This window comes from Microtus ochrogaster, chromosome 18, assembly GCF_000317375.1.
Source record: "Microtus ochrogaster isolate Prairie Vole_2 chromosome 18, MicOch1.0, whole genome shotgun sequence".
Classification (NCBI taxonomy): domain Eukaryota; kingdom Metazoa; phylum Chordata; class Mammalia; order Rodentia; family Cricetidae; genus Microtus; species Microtus ochrogaster.
This window is the reverse complement of record NC_022020.1, coordinates 50,192,340-50,209,106: the sequence shown is the minus strand read 5'-3', so window position 1 is coordinate 50,209,106 and position 16,767 is coordinate 50,192,340. Positions and strand designations below refer to the sequence as shown.

The 16,767-nt window shown below is 43.4% G+C and overlaps 1 protein-coding gene across 1 annotated transcript in view; it reads left to right on the top strand.

Annotated features, from left to right (window-relative positions):
* Nucleotides 1-8,881: 8,881 nt before the first annotated feature.
* Atp8b1 (ATPase phospholipid transporting 8B1) overlaps nt 8,882-16,767 on the top strand; it is a 114,639-nt gene continuing 106,753 nt past the window's right edge. The window contains exon 1 of the mRNA XM_005356201.3: nt 8,882-9,186. The gene's annotated coding sequence lies outside the window, so the exon portion shown is untranslated. The remainder of the gene's footprint in view (nt 9,187-16,767) is intronic.

Genomic DNA, 16,767 nt, shown 5'->3' with positions numbered 1-16,767 from the left:
TTGGTTAGTTTGGATAAGGGTTTGCCTATCTTTTTGATTTTCTCGAAGAATCATCTCATTGTCATTGGTTCTTTGTATTGTTCTCTTTGTTTCTATTTTATTAATTTCATCCCTCAATTTGATTATTTCCTGGCATCTACTCCTCCTGCATGAGTTTGCTTTCTTTGTTCTAGAGCTTTTAGGTGTGCTGTTAAGTCACTAGTGTGGCTTTCTCCACTTTCTTTGGGTTGGTATTTAGTGCTATAGAATTTCCTCTTAGAACTGCTTTCATAGTGTCCCATAAGTCTGGGTTTGTTGTGCATCCATTTTCACTGAATTCTAGGAAGTATTTGACTTTTTTATTTCTTCCTTGACCTATTGGTGATTCCGTTGAGCATTATTCAGTTTCCATGAGTTTGTAGGTTTTTAAATTTGTGCTGTTGAATTCTAACTTTAAGTCATGGCAATCCAAGAAATTCAAAAGGAAGCAGAAAAGTTCATGACTCAAAAAGTACTGGAACTTTGTTTGTGCCAGAGAATACAACAGAGCATATCATCTGGGACTGGCAAGATGGCTCATCTGGTTGAAACCACTTGCGGCCAATCTTGACGACCCAGGTTCAATACCTGGGACCCATGCGGTGGGAAGAAAGAACCAATCTGGAAAGTTGTCCTCTGACCTCCATGTGCAGGACTTGGTATGTGTCCTCTGCCTCATCCCTCGCAACAAGTAAACACGTATAAAAAGAAAAAGGAATGTGTCGTGTGTATCTGCTGTTTGAAACACCATTTAAGCAAATAGGCAGATATTTGAGGCTTCCGCTATTACGCATTGCAAAGATAAATTCACATGAAGGTATCTGTGTCTAAAGCACGTTGTCTTAACAGACTGGATACAGGCTCCTTCACCCGCGGATACCCTCCCTTCAAAAATAGAAATTCTGGAGTGCAGTCTTGTAGGAGTTGCCTTCCAGCTGAATTCATCTTGACCGCCAATCTAGGGTAACAGTAGACTGGGCTTAGTGTGGCCTCTGTATCTTTTCACTGTTGAGAATACACTAACTTAAATCCCTCCTGGGGCTAGTAGAGTGAATTCAGGTGGGATCGGCTCCTTTTAAGATCATCTTTCATCCCTAAATTTTTACCTTGTCGAAAAAAGAGCTATTCTCAGAAATGATTTTTCAGTCAGGCTGAGCTGGTTCTCCTGCTACTGTCCTCTTGGGGGTCTACAGTGATGTCTAAAGGGTAAAACAGAGACAGTAGGAAGAATTATGGTTTATTAAGGCAGGAATTGGAAAGCCTTACCATCCATCACCGCCATGCCCCTCCATGTTCCCCCTCCCGTGGCAGTGTGCCCAGGATAGGAGCTCATTGCGGGGTGAGAGTTCTAACAACACAGCACTTTTATTTGATACTCTCAGAGCCTGAGGAAAGGCGGGAAAATGAGAAAGTTATGAGGAAAAAGGACCCCCACCCCATCATCTAGCTGAAGAGCCTCTGGTCAGCTGAAAAGCAAGGATTCCCGCAACTCTTCAAGTTTTTCTCCCTTTTCTGATATGAACTTACAAGTTTCTAGGAATCATACTCACACACACAACCTTTGTGATAAAAAGAAGATGTTCTAAATCCTTGTTCAATCCTAGTGGCTTCTGGTTTTTCTTCATCAGATAATAATCCCATCCTAGGCATCTCCAGAGACAGCCTCACTTACTAAAGAGAGGGGAAAGTTGTGAATATGGGTGAGTCTTAGCAATCCCTTGAGATTTAGCTTGAGCACCACCATATGGCATATATAGCCACTGCTGTAACTTGATCCTAACTCCCTGAGAAGCCCACACATGCTGGGGTATGCTTGATTTATTCTCTGGGCCTCTCTCTTGCACTCCCATGTTTAAAATCGCTGTTAAAATATCTTTTAATTAACTTAAGCTTATCGAGAAGCCCACAGCCATGCTCAGGTGTGCGGTATTACTTCCCTCAGTGGGTTTTGTTTTCATTAAAAATTTATTAACCTTTATTTTACATGTATGGGTGTCTTGCCTGCCTGCATGTCTGTGTACCAAGTATGCACAGCGCCCATTAGGCCAGAAGAGGGCATCCGATTTCCTGGAACCAGAGTTATGGACAGGTGTGGGCCACCCTTCGGTTGCTGAGAGTCTAAACCAGGGTCCTCTGGAATGCAGCCAGTGCTCTTAAACACACAGCTGTCTCTCCAGTCCCTCTTTCCATTTTTTATTTTTTTAGTCTATTTATTTATTTACTTATCTTTTTACATACTAATCCCAATCCCTCTCCCCGCTTTCCTCCCTTTTCCCACATCTTCCTCCTACTCCACCACCATCCACTCCTCCCTTAGGAAGTCAACTAAGTCTGTTCCATCATCTTGTTGAGGCTGGACCAACTGTACCACCCACCATATCTAGTCTGAGCAAGGTATCTCTCCATAGAAAATGGGCTCCACCAACCAGCTTGTGTTTTTATTTAATTTAAAGCTTTAATCATTCCATCTCATTATAAATGACATCCTTTTGACAATGTAACAAACAAAACAAAAACCCAACCGTAGAATCACATATATAAAGCATAGAGAAGCTGGGCAGTGGTGGTGCACGCCTTTAATCCCAGCACTTGGGAGGCAGAGGCAGGAGGATCTCTGGGAGTTCAAGGCCAGCCTGGTCTACAAAGGGAGTTCCAGTACAGGGTCCAAAGCTACAGAGAAACCCTGTCTCGAAAAAACTAAATAAATAAATAAATAAATAAATAAAACGTAGAGAAGATCCATGATTTAATTGACACTAATACTGATAATACTTACTATCAATATGTTAATTAATATCTTATCAATAAGAACCTTGGTGGTTGTTTTATACTAAAGATGACTAGTGGATTAAAAGAATGCAGGCCTTGAAAAGATATACTAATGAATAAAACAAAAATGCTCAGACATTGACAGAGGAATTCAGAGCAGAATTTGCTACATCATTGCCTTGTGAAACTGGAGAAGAACAGGCTTGGTGAGGGTCAGTATGCTGATATGCAAAGACAGTGTATGTTAGATGTTAACACCCTGGTTCTATGTTTTATAGCAGCTTTGAATACTTGGACAAGGTTGAAGAATCAGGAAAGAAGATTGAATCATTTACTAAAATTACACAAGGCTCAAAAGAAGCTTTCACTGGTGTTTTTACATAGATTAACATCAGATGTACATAGAATATTATCTGTGATTTGATGTTGGACAAATATTAATCGAATTAGGCCTTTAAGGACAAGATTAGCACCCATAGAAGAATGGATCAGACAGACAATTGATATTGTCCCTTATACTTCCAATGATGATACTTGGATAGGAGCATTGCTTTCTAAAAATATGGAGAAAAATCAAATTTTTAGGTGTTTTAATTGTGGTAGACAAGGTCATTTGAAAAAGGAGTGTAGGGAAATTGCTCCTAGAAATAATGTTATAGAAATAATTCAGACAGAAGGCCACAGTCTTTTTGAGTGTGCAGAAGATGTAGCAGAGGCTGGCACTGGACTAAAGAATGTAGATCAACAAGGGAAAGGCAAGAAAACTCTTTGCCCTTGGGAAGTACCCGCTAGGGCCTCTTGCAGGCCCCAATGTCAAAAGTAGTTCAAACATTTCCTGCCAACCATGGGGAAAACCCTCTACACAATGATTAAATGATATAATGCCTCTTGTTTAAAACCATATGGCTCTGGATGTCAGAACAGCTTTAGAAAATAAAACAAAATTTTCAGGAGAAACCATAAAGCAAATATTTTGGCAAACTTCTATAAATGCTCAAAAGCCAAAGTTAAAAATGTGAATGAACAGCATAGAACTTGAGGGTTTGGTAGACATAGGTGCAGATGTCACAATAATTGCACCAAAATCATGGCATCCAGGTTGGCCTCTTCAGGCAGCAAATGTTCAACTTTTAGGGATGGGCAGGTTGACTCAAGTAAAACAAAGTGCAAGGTGGGTGGAATGTATAGGGCCCGAAGAACAGATAGGAAAATTGAAACGATATGTGGCTAGCATACTGATGAATTTATGGAAACATATGTATTACAGCAATGGAAAACACAGATGAACATTCCCCCAATCTCAGAAACAAGCTATAAATTAAGGAATGCTTATGAGAGAAATATCAAAAGATACTATCAAGAACAGGCCCAGACTGTTCAGGTTGTACATAGGCAGGACACAAAAGCTGTTGGTCTTTCAAAGGTACCAACAGCCCTACCTTTATAAGGGTTGACTGACAAACCTGCTTGGGTGGAACAATGGCCTCTGACAACAGTAAAATTGCAGGCCTTAGAACAGCTAGTAAAGGAGCAGTTAAATGCTCAACATATTGAAGAATCAACCAGTCCTTAGAATTCTCCTGTATTTGTTATTAAAAATAAATCTGGAAAATGGAAGATGGTAACAGATCAAAGAGCAGTAAGTAAGATGATTCAACCAATGAACTCTTTACAGTCTGGAATTCCCTGTCTTCTTTATTACCTAAGGTATGGCATATTATAGTGATTGATTTAAATGACCACTTTTTTTTATTATACCATTACAACAATAGGATAGAGAAAAATTTGCCTTCACAGTGTTTACTTACAATAATTCTCAGCCTGCTAAGAGATATCAATAAAGATTCTTCTACAAGGTATATTGAACAGCTCCACTATGTACCAATATTTTGTATGACAGCAGTTGGAAATAACTCATGTACAGTTTCTTCAACGTGTAATTTATCATTTTATGAATGATATATTGCCTAATTCAAATATAGATACTTTAGAAAAATGTTTGAAGAAGTAAAGAAAATTTTGCCTTGCTGGGGATTACAAATTGCTCCTGAAAAAAAAAATACAAGGGAGAGATTCTGTTGATTACTTAGGATATAAAATAGGTTTACAAAAAAAATTCAACCTCAAAAGGTACAAATCAAAAGAGATCAATTGCAGACTATTAATGACTTTCAAAAATTGTCAGGCGACATTTTCTATCTGCAGCTCACTATTGGAGCAACAATTCAAGAACTGAGTAACTTGCTTCAAACTTTAGAAGGTGACAAGGACTTAAATAGTCCAAGAGAACTATCAGCTGAAGCTGAGAGAGAATTGGCTTTGGTGGAAAAGAAATTATAGGGTGTCCGTGTGGAACATTTGTATCTGGAGCTTGGTTGCATTCTGGTTTTTTACCCTCTAAGCAATCCCCTACAGGGATTTCAATGCAGAGGGAGGATAGTATCTTAGAGTGTATATTTTTACCACACAAGCAAAGTAAAAAAAAATGCAGACATACATGGAAAACATTTCTGAGTTGTTTCTAAAGGAAACTTACTTAATACTTCATCAGTTGACAGGAATGGATTCAGCAGAAACTGTAGTACCTTTTACTAATGAAAATTGACAAAGAGCTTGAAATAATTTTTGGGGGAAAGATAAGTAACAAATATCCAAAAAAGCAAGAAATTTCAGTTTATAAAAAAGACTATTGGATTTTACCTCATCTAGTAAAAGGTATTCCAATTTCTGGAACCCCTATATTCTCTACTGATGTAAATAAATCAGGAAAGGTAGGTTATAAATAAAAAAAAATAAGTAAAGCGGCTCAAAGCCCTATGATTCAGTTCAGAAATCAGAATTATATGCTATTCTCAAGGTATTGTTAATTTTTTTCAGAATTTCTTAATATAATTACTTATTCTCAATATACAGAAAGTTATCTTGCATATTGAAACTGCTGAACTTATTCCTGATAAGTGAGAATTAACTTCATTATTTATGCAATTACAGGAAATAGTCAGGAATAGGAATCATCCCATATATATGTATATACATAGAGGGTCAGCCAGGCCCTGTAGCACAAGCTAATGATGAAATTGATCAGTTATTAATAGGAAATGTACTGAATGCCTCAGAGTTTCATAAAAACACATGACAATAGCAAGGGTTTATAAAAGTATTTTTCCATCACTTGACAAATGAGCAAAAGAAATGATAAGAAAATGTCCTACTTGCTCCTGGTATAACCAAACTCCACTACCTGCAGGGAGTGATCCAAGAGCTTACTCAAAGAAATAAAATTTGGTGAATGTCTATGTTTCATTTTTCAGGATTTGGAAAATTAAAATGCGTACACCATACCATAGATACATACTCAGGAATTCAAAGGGTGACTGCTTTGAGTTGTGAAAAGGCTGATTCTGTAATTACACATCTATTAGAAGCTATGGCCATTGGGATCTGTGTAGAAATTAAGAAGGACAATGATCCAGCATATGTATCTATTAAAATGACACGACTTTTTGCATACTATAACATAAAGCATACTAAAAGTATACCACACAACCCTACAGGACAAGCAGTTATAGAAAGATCTTGTCAAACTTTAAAGGATATGCTTAATAAACAGAAGGGAGCAACTAAGACCCCCAGAGATAGACTGCATAATGATTTATTAACTTTACATTTTCTAAATGCTAATGAGAAAGGAACGACTGTTGCACTGAGACACTGGAAAGTGGAAAAAAACGACCGAATTAAATCAGCCCATGTACTTTAAAGATGTGTTGACCTCAGAATGGAAACCAAGATATGTACTACATTGGGGAAAGAGTTTTGCTTTTATTTCAACAGGAGAAGAAAAAGCTTATGGATACCATCAAAATTAATAAAGATTCAATTCAAACAGGAGAGACCTCTTGCTCAGGAGAAGTGATAGTTCATCAGCTGCAACTGAGGTGGTGATTGAACACGTCAAAAGGAAAAACTCAACAAAATAGGGTAGGGGCACGGTTTTGTCTCCTGGCAATACCAACTTAGTTCAGAGAAGATGATGGGCATTGAAGGAACTCCTTATGGAGTTCCTTTCATTGTGGCAAGGTTAGCCACTGAGCAAAGAAATTGTTTTTGCCTTTTACTGATGACAATGTGCTGTGTAAACTGGACATGCAGGACACACACACAGGAAAAAAAAAACTGATGAATTTTGCCAAAAACAAGGCAGGGAAGTCTTTCAAAATTCTTGCTGTACAGAAGAGTCTGTCAGATCGTCTACGTTCACAGAGAAAAGTGACTAATAAACTTTGGCAATACAAGGCTGGACAGTCCTTCAAATTTCCTGCTTCACTGAGAAGTCTGCTTGATACTCTAGGTCTGTGGGTTGAAGATGGATGCCCCAAGGTTGCAGAAAGACCTTTGGGTGACTGTCCAGGCAGTCAGATGTCTCTGTCATTTCTAGATTTTTGGAAGTTGTTTGCAATGCACTTTTTGTTTACTCAAATAATATTATCCTTCTGGGGGTCTTTGATGGAGTTAAAGACTAGATATAGTTACAGTTTTCCTTAGTTATGATAGAGAGTAAAATAGGTATAAGACTTTAGATTCAATAAGATAGGATAGATAATGGAGTATTTTCTTTTAATTTGCCAGACACAAATGAACTGGAATTCATTATATTGTGACTGCAATCTTTACTTGATAATTGTTCTTATCGTATTATGTACGTTAAACATAGTAAGACTGTACACAATTTTTTTTTGTTTAGATGAGAAGGGGTAAATGTTGTAGAATATTATTTTAAGGTGGATTACATTTGTTTATGTTGTGGGACATTTGTTTAGTGATGCAAAGATGTGTTTGATTAAATAAAATTCGCGTGTGGTCAGGAGACTGAGACAGCAACTAGTTGACAGGAAGTGGTCTGGAAGAGCCAGGAGCAGCGCACTGGGGTCTTTGGAGAGATGAGAGAAGAGGTGAACTACTTGCTATTCAGCCTCTCTGGGGAGCAGAATTTCACCTCAACCCTTGAATCTTGAGTTCTTTAGAGGGACAGGGATTTAGTTAAGTTCCCTTCTTAGCTTTGAAAGAATTGGTGCCCGAGGGAACAGAATTCCCCAGTCGCTGCTGATAGTGGTGGAGTTGCAGTTGCGGATTCGGACAGCCGTGGATTAAAAGGCAGCAACAATTTTAAAAAGAGGACAACAGATTTATTGTTTCTATGTTACAGAATTATTTGACAAGAGAAATTGCAAGGTGGTTTTATGAGGTGCATCGTTAAGATACAGGGATGAGAGGGAAGTGCTGAGCGCTAACAGTTAACAGCTACCTTTTAAATACTCCTGGAGACCTTTGCCTGCCTCCCTTCCGACCCCAGCGACTTGTTGGTAGTTGGGTAAGCTCTGAGAGCCTTAGGGATACAGCTGTCGAAACAGCACCTCTCATGCTGCATGGGAGGTGCGATTCATACTCCAAACAGCCGCCAGCAACGCTGCACATGCGGGTCTGAATCTTGCAACCATAACACTGTTATCCTGTTACACCATCGTTTGTTCTGGTCCCAAGGTCCTAAACACGCGCCACAACTCAGCAGAATGTGAGCTTGCTGCAATTACAGTTTCTCGAAGTCTTAGGAGACTTAGCGCCCTCTGTTCCACCGCCTTTGGTGACTGATCCCTAGACGTGACTTGGCCGGGAGAGAGCGCAGCTCCTCTTACCGAATGAGTTCAGGTCCCCGGCTCTCAGTAACCCCGCCAGCTTTCCGGGCTGGCACGGTCACCGACCCCGGCCTGCAGCCAAGCCCACAGTGGATGGGAAAGTGACGCGAAGCTCGTGGGGGCGCGCGACTGTGAAGCAGGAAGCAGGAGTGCCCTGAGAGCCAGGATCACAGGATAGGCTTAAGATGGTCACGGTCAGGGGTGGCCACCTGCCTCTGGGGCGCTAGGACCTCGCACTAGAGCAAGGCTGCGTAAACCAGCCCCAGGCCTGGCAGCCCAACACCTCTCCACCCCAGGGAGGGATCGAGGGAGGGCAGACGGCGGGACCCGCCCCCGGCCCCAGCTCCAGCTTGGTCCCCAAGCCGCGCGCGGCCACGGCCGCTGCTAGGGGGAGGCGAGAAGCTCCTCCCTGGAGCAGAGAAACCAGTTTGTCCGGTCCGACAGAGCGGAGGGAAAAGGGCGGCCGCCGAGGAAGGGCGCACTGACGCGGGGCGGGGGAAGGCGGGGAGCCCTTGGCGAGCCACGAGAGCCGGAGGAGTCGCGGCCAACTGGACAGGCTTCCCGGGGCCCCCGGCCAGCCCCTGTGTGCCATGCAGCGCTAGCGCAGCCGCAGCGCTGGGGCCGGGCGGGAGGCGGCCAGGTGCGCACAAGCCTTGGAGCGGCGCGCACCCCGCGGATGCCCCAGCTGGGGCCCAGTGAGCACTAGGTAAGAGGGGCAAAGCGCCGGTGTTCCCCGACCTCTGGGATCCAATCAGCCCGGCAGGGTCCCCTGACTCCTTCGGTGATTCACGGGTTAGTGGATTTCACGCATCCCCGATGCGGTGGCAGCAGCCGTCCGAGCCCCCTGTTTCTCGAGCCCGGACAAGTGGTATTGGGGGGGGGGGGGCTGGGGTGGTGGTACCGGAAGTTTCAGCCCCCTCCGCGGTCCACGGTTGGCAAAGGACAAGCTGAGCGACATTCCCAGTTCTTTAGGGTTTTCACCTGTTCGGGGGAAGAATCTCCCGGGAGCTGTTTGGGTATTATATTTTTCATTGGTTTGCTACACACATGTCGGGAGTTAAGATCCCAAAGTTAATCCAAGAAAGGATTGGGGATCTTTGAAAAGTGTCTCTGTCTGTCATGAGAGGACCACCGCCCTTCTGGGAATCTTCCACTGATCGACTTTGGGGCAAAGGCGACCCAGTGCGCCCGAAAATGACCTTAGGGAGGAGTGTTTCTGGCCGCGGCGCACCTGCTGGGAAGGATGAAGGGAGTGGGACTCATTGCCTCCCAAGCTCCTTCAGTGCGCATCAGTGAAAGAGTGGGGGAGTAATAGAGAAAACAAATAGTTTTCCGGGTGACTGTGGGGTCGTGCCCATTAACTCCGACGCATCTCCGCCGGCTGGCTGTCCTTAATCCCCGGGTTGATGCCTGGAGCTGTCACTTCTCGGCGCCTGTTGAAGGAAAACGCGTCAGGCGGCGGGAGATGAGGCATGGAACAGGGCCGGGGCTTTAAATCATTTCTTGGCTAACTCTCTCAGCCCGAAGAGAAAGAAATGTCTGGCCAGCTCCTCCAAGAGAGTTGTAGGCGTGTACGTCTCTGCCCTGGGAGGCTTTGAATGTAGATCTCTAGACCGCTGTGGCAAAGAGCACCAGCGGCGAGGAATTGGCACAAGACAGCGAAAGGCTGTATATGAGACCCAGCAAGCTCCCTGGTCCCCTTGGCCTGCCCTCGGTGCTTTAGGCATTCTTCTAGCTCTTCTCTGGTGGTTATTAGCTCTGTGGAGTCCCCCTGGCTCCGCGAATCGCCCACTCTGTTAGAGCTAAGGAAAGATTCGCTCCCCCACCCCTTTTAAAAAGACGTATTGCTTTAGAAATTCTTCCCCTTAACTCCTAGAACATTAAACCAGATAACACGAGTGAAGTACGTGAAGACACCAGGCACTCCTTGGCCACAGGGGAAGGCTAACTGCCTCGAGGAAGAAAAGCTATAAAGGCTGTTTATATTTATTACCCATGGATAGTAAAGAGAGGTCCGTTTCCAAAGAGGAAAACCAAAGGATACATGAGGTCAAAGCTCTGGTTTTCATCGTCTAAGCAGAACCCTTGTGTTAGGTTAAAGTGCCGTACATTCCTCCATCTTTTGTTAAGACCTTATTAAACCCGATTATAAATGCATAGACTGTGCGAAGGATGATGAATGGTTATTAGCTGATTAATTTCAGGGGAGCAGTCACACCTGCCTCCAATTACTCCTCTGAAGCTGCTAATGGTTTTCTTTATGTAGCGATATTTCCTTGTTCTTTTCAGTGAGAGTCCGTAAGCACCGTGTTCGTTTATCGTCTTCTAAGGACCGCACTGGGATAATTTTCACCGGTTCTTTGTGTTGGGCACCAAAGAGAGGCCAAAGGACCCGTGTGGCTTACTTGATACCAACCAACACATCCGGCACGCCTGTCAGCTCCTAGTTGGCCACCTTCAAACTCTCCTTGTTATTTATTTTAAGGGCAATTCACACCCAAGTCTACTGATTATCTCTTCCTAATAGGGGACTTCAGGGAATTTTCTTTTTCTGTTTAAGATGGTGATTTAAAACAGTGATTTCCGGGAGCAAATGATTTAGTTAAAAACAAGTCTTAACTGGGAAGTAAACCAAGTTCAGGGCCAGCTCCACGTTCAGCCTTACTTCAGGTGTTGGGATCTTGGAGCTGAGGGAAAGCATCACCTGGGCTGCTGAGTGCTTCCTCTGTCCCACCCCATTCCCATCCCCCACACCCCAACACCCCCAACCCCCACCCCCCCACACACACACTTTAAAGCAAGGAGTAGTAGGAAATGCGTGGTTTTAGAGTTCAGCAGGTATCTCGCTAGTAACAACGCCAGTTTGCTGGGTTTATTAAGGGTGAAAAAGATAAACATTATTTGGGGTGGGGAGGGTTGGCGAGAAGGGAGAGGGTGTGTGTGTCCTTTACAAATGGTAGATGTTTGAATGCTGCTTTATTTTCTTTCTTGGAAGAATGTTCTTATTTTTCATTATCTGTCTTGATTATCATGGTTATCTCCACAGGTTTCCTTTGTTGACCTCAAGCTTGCTAAGGAGTGGACAATGACCTTGAATTTCTGATGCTTGCCTTCCCTAGTGCTGAGACTGGGACCACACCTGGCTTATTTTATTATGTAAATCCTAATTTTTGCTGCGCTGGGTATACACTAGCCACAGAGTTATTATTGAACTTCCCTCCCAGTTTTTGACATGGCTGTAAAAAGCCAGCCTGAGTCTTTGGTACTTACCCATTATTACTGCTTGGTACTGGAGTCTGAACATGTTAACAGGCACATTAGTATGTTAACATTTTATTGTCTTACTACTAAATTCTGTGCTAGTTTTTCAGAAGCCATATTCATGGTCCACAGGCGATTTTTTATAACTCTAGAGAGCTTTTAATTCTACCGTTGGCTTTGCTCTTTCGTTTTAATTTGTAAAAGAAACCTTTGGACCTTTGGGTACAGAGGAACTGACTCTTTAGGGGCAAGTACAAGTTTTGCTGGGTCCATTCCTCATACGAGCTCCTGCCAAGAGGGCCTTTAAGGTTTAAGAACTTACTTTTAGTTCTATGTCTGCTTCTAGGTTTATCTCCCAGAGGGATTTTTCTTTGCAGGGGGTGGGGTGTCTTTGCGTATTGTGTGAGGGTTTTTTTTTTTCCAGCATTTGTTGATAGGTTTTTTTTAGTGTAACAATTGCGTCCAAAGAGGGTGAATTAACACACACACACGGCTCATCTTTTTCATCCTCCCTCTTGTGTTATTCCTGAATCCCATCCCAGTGCCCATGCAAAAGCAATGCCAAATCTAAGAGTTTCTGTAGCTCTCCATGTCAATAAGGACCTAGTTTCATGGAGGATGGTTATAGAAAAAAAATGCATATGTGAATATATGTGATTGATTGTGGCATATATACCTTCTTTCTCACTTTTATTCTTATAAACCAGGAGACTTATCAGTTCATATGTGGGCACAGAGCAGTAAGCCTCCCGATACTTCTGAGCGAATTGCCCCTTTTAAATAAATTATCTGCCCACAGTGGGGCCTGTTTTGATAACTGGTCCCAGTGAACAGAGTCCAGAAGCAGTGGTAAGGCAGAGATGCTGGCTTCTACCTCCTCTGCCCCAGGCTGGTACCTACACCTGCTCCTTTGTTCTCCAGTTATCTAACCTAGGGAGTGTACAGCCGCCTGGCCTCTCCACCTGGAAATGGTGTGATGGAATGAGTTTTCAAATGAAGCACTTGGGAAAGGAGAGTACGCAGAGCTTCCTAAAGGGAGGTCATTGGTGCGGCTGTGTTGGCGCTGGTGCTCCGTGTGCAGTACCTTTCCCCTGGGCTGTGGGGAACACGGGATTCATCTTATATGTTAGCATTTGTTTAGCAAACACAGGTTCACATTTGCACCTGGACATGGGAAGAAAGTTTCTAAGCTTCAAATCCTTGCCATTGTTCTGAAGTGCTTCGGTGACTACGGAGCTAATCTGACCTCTCACCTTTCAGGAGGATGAGTTCAGTCTGTCACAGCCCCAGGGACTCAGGATGCCCTCAACTGGGTGCTACCCGCCTCCTGCCCAACAGAGGCTCATAGGACACTCAGAACACTACAGTGCCTTCTTTACCCCTTGAGTTTCGGCATCGTTCATCTCCTTCCTCCTCTTTCCTCCCAGGTTCATACTGAGTAGTATGTGAGCCTCATGGTTTGTGGAGCCTGGGCACATACCAGTGAAACTTGAAGCAACCTCATTCATTCATTCCCTTCAATTAGGCCAATAGTTGACCTCCCTGTTTTAGGGAAGGTTGTCGAGTTTATTAAGGGTCTGAGTTGGTTTTCTTCTTTGATAAGATGCCTGTTTAGGAGCTGGAGAGATGGATTGACAGCTAAGAGCACTTGCTGTACTTGCAGAGGACCCAAGTGTGGTTCACAGCACGGGCTTGGTGGATCACAACCCTCTGTAACCTCACTCAGGTGGTCCGATGCTCCCTTCTGGCCGCCAAGGGTACTGCATGCACACAGTGCACAAACAGGCAGACGTACACACACACACACACAAATAAAAACAATGAGTTCGAGGACAGCTGAATCTGCACAACCAAGCCGTGTCTCAAAAAACCAAATTAAAAAAAAAACAAAGAAAGAAATAAACAAATCGATAAATCCAAAAAACAAAAGAGTTGACCAGCTTCTCTCTACTGCTCTGGATGCTGTCTCTACATGAGGTGATCTTAGGGTTGAGGTCTGGATGGCTGAGTTGGGGACTCCTCCATCTCTGTGGGCATGGTTCATCATCAGTCTCCAAGTCTAGCCTTTCAGGTGTGAGAGATGGGGCTGGCCATGATATCAGAGGTGTCACGCTGGACAAAGGACTGGACTCCTTGGGGATGATCACACTGAATACCTTTCAGGGGGTGAAGGCTGTTTGCTCCCTACTAACAGGGTTTAGAAGTTAGCTTCTACTGTGCGTGTGTGGAGCCTGACCTTTGCCTGGTAGCCAGGCTCTCTATTTACACGGCTGTTGTTTTATGGCTTTGTTTCTTTGCTGAGTGGCTTTTGTTCCACCAAAGTTGAGGTTTGTTTGATTTAGGGTAGGCTGTGTTTGAAATCAGTTTTCTAATCTTCACCCAAACTGGGTTGAGCTAGAGAATGCCAAACAGATTCTCTTTGACACCAAATATGGTCCTCACACGCTGTCTGGTAGTCTATCTTGTTCATAGGACATGTGCCCATGAGAGGAATACATGATTAATTTTATAAAATGTGGTGTGATATACACATATTCTTATTTTACCTGCTTGGGACACAGTGAGCTAAGGTCTCTGTGCTCCATCTCCATGAGAAAGTGGAGATTAAGCCTGCCCACGTGACTTGGCACAGGCAAGTGAGATAGCATGGGTGTTCTTCACTTCCGGTTGGGAAACACTGGTCTTGTCTTTGCATTGAGTGCATGGGTCTTCTAAGGCTTGAACTAGCAGCTTTTTACAAACTTCTAGAACTTGTAACTCTACGTGGGCATTATATGTGTGGTGGGGCAGCGGGGCAGGCTGCGGAGATGTGATTAGGTGAAATCCTGCCCTGCTTTGGGTAGCAGCATGACTCTGGGATGACAGTGATCGCCATAGTACAAAATCTGATTCCATGGACAATTTAGCAAATGGTTAAATGTACAAAATATCAAATCTGGCCATGTTAGTCACATTCAGAGTATAGTTCAGTGGCACTAAATACATCTTATTATTCTGTAACAAGCATCAAAGTCATTCAGTGTCTCACACAGCTATTTCCATGTCTCCCTATCCCTGAGCCCCTGTCTCTATTCTTCTTTCTGTCACCATGAACCCTACTACTCTATGGCATCTGATGTTGAGCACAATCATACTTATTCTTTTGTCCCTGGCTTATTTTTCTCAGCATGGTGGCTCCAGGGTTCATCCTTGGCATGGCATGTGTCTGAATTTTCTTCTGTTATAAGGGGGAGTAGTACTTTACCCAACTAGTCACTTGACAAAGTCATTGTATTTGGCTTGTCTCCTCCTCTAGCTTGTGAATGATGTTGCTGGGGACTGGTTAGTTTATTTTCTTATTTGTTCATGTGGGGTGTGGCGTGCTTGCTTGGTAAAACCTTTTCTTCATAAGTAAGACTAAGGATATGTAGTATCTAGTGTCACGTTTCCACCAGGAAAGTCCGGGATGCCAGGAGTAATATTAAAGATGCATGATAACAGCCATCTCCCCAACATCTTCTGCTGCTCTTTCTCAGTGAAGGTCATTTGCTATTGTCACCCAGCTGGCCTGCTGTGGCGATGTAGTTGATTGTACTCTGGCCATCCTGGGTGTCTGAGCTCAGGATCTGTGGCCCCATGACTATGTCGTCTCTACAGACCACAAATCCATTTTGGAGATGACATTTTGGGTGGAGAAAGAATCCTAGCTTTCTTCACCAATGGAAACAATTTTTTTAAAAATCACTCCATTTTTAAAAAATCTTTTAATTGAATATTTAAGTGTCAGATTGTTTTCTACCTTTGGGTAGAATGGGCAGCCTTTAATAAAAGTTGTAAGGCAAAGGATCATTTATGTAGTGAAGTATGACAGGGTCACCAAACTGTTGTGTCTCCTTAAAAAGATGTTCAGATGGATCAGGTATTGTCTAGAGCACCCATTATCCCAGCACTGGAGAAGCTGAGAGAGGAGGAGAATCACAAGTTTAAAGCCAACCTGAACTATATAGCAAGAATCTTTCTTTAAAAAAAAAAGGGAGGGTATGTGTAGGTTGTTCAATAGTAGAGTATTTGCCTAGCACACACAAGACTGGTGGTGGTGCACGCCTTTAATCCCAGCACTCAGGAGGCAGAGGTAGGTGGATCTCTGTGAGTTCAAAGCCAGCCTGGTCTACAGAGCTTGCTCCAGGACAGCTAGGAGTGTTACACAGAGAAAGCCTGTCTCGAAAAACAAAACAAAACAATAACAACAAGGAATAAAGACCCTGGGTTCAATCCTTAGCATAAGGGTGGGAGTGAGAATGGAGAGTGGATTTATCTGTGTGTTGTGTGTACCTGCAATCCTAGTACTTGGGAGGTGGAGGCAAGAAGATCAAGTTCAAGGCCAGCTTCAGCTACCTATCCTAGGCTTCATGGGAGCTTGTCCCAAGAAAACCAAACCAAACAACCTCTTAGAAAGAGGGAAATGTGAACACTGTAGAAGGCAGGGTGGGACTATCTGACCACCACTTTACAGTGAGCTATGTGCATCTAACATGTTTGGACCTTTAAGATCGTTGAGACCAAGGTTATTTAAGACAGGACAAGTTTGGCTAAGCTTTAGGGATGAATTAGTTCCATTTCTTGAGTTTTGGCTTTAGTGGTGGAAGTTTTGCGAATGGAGCTTTTTGTCTCCTGTGTCATCTCCCAGAGAAGCCTCTTGGACATCAAAGTTTAGAGCACATAATTGTGGTCTCTCTGAATCAGTGGGTGAATCCAACACCCCACAGGTCTGTGTGCCAAGCCTTGGCATGTGTCGGTGAATTTGCAGAGAAATATGTCCTTTAGGAAGTCGAATTTAAGAGGCGACAGACAAGTATACATAACAAACAGGGTGGTTATATAGTGCACACCAAGAGATGTGCTTTGCCATAGCAAGAGAATGGGCCATCAAGGGCACAAGTTTCCACTGAAGTGAAGTGTCCTTCCTGAGAAGGTGACCCATGAGCAAAGACTTGAGTGCAGAGGGGAGAGGCGGACCTATGGAGTATCTGAGGCGGGGGGGGGGGGG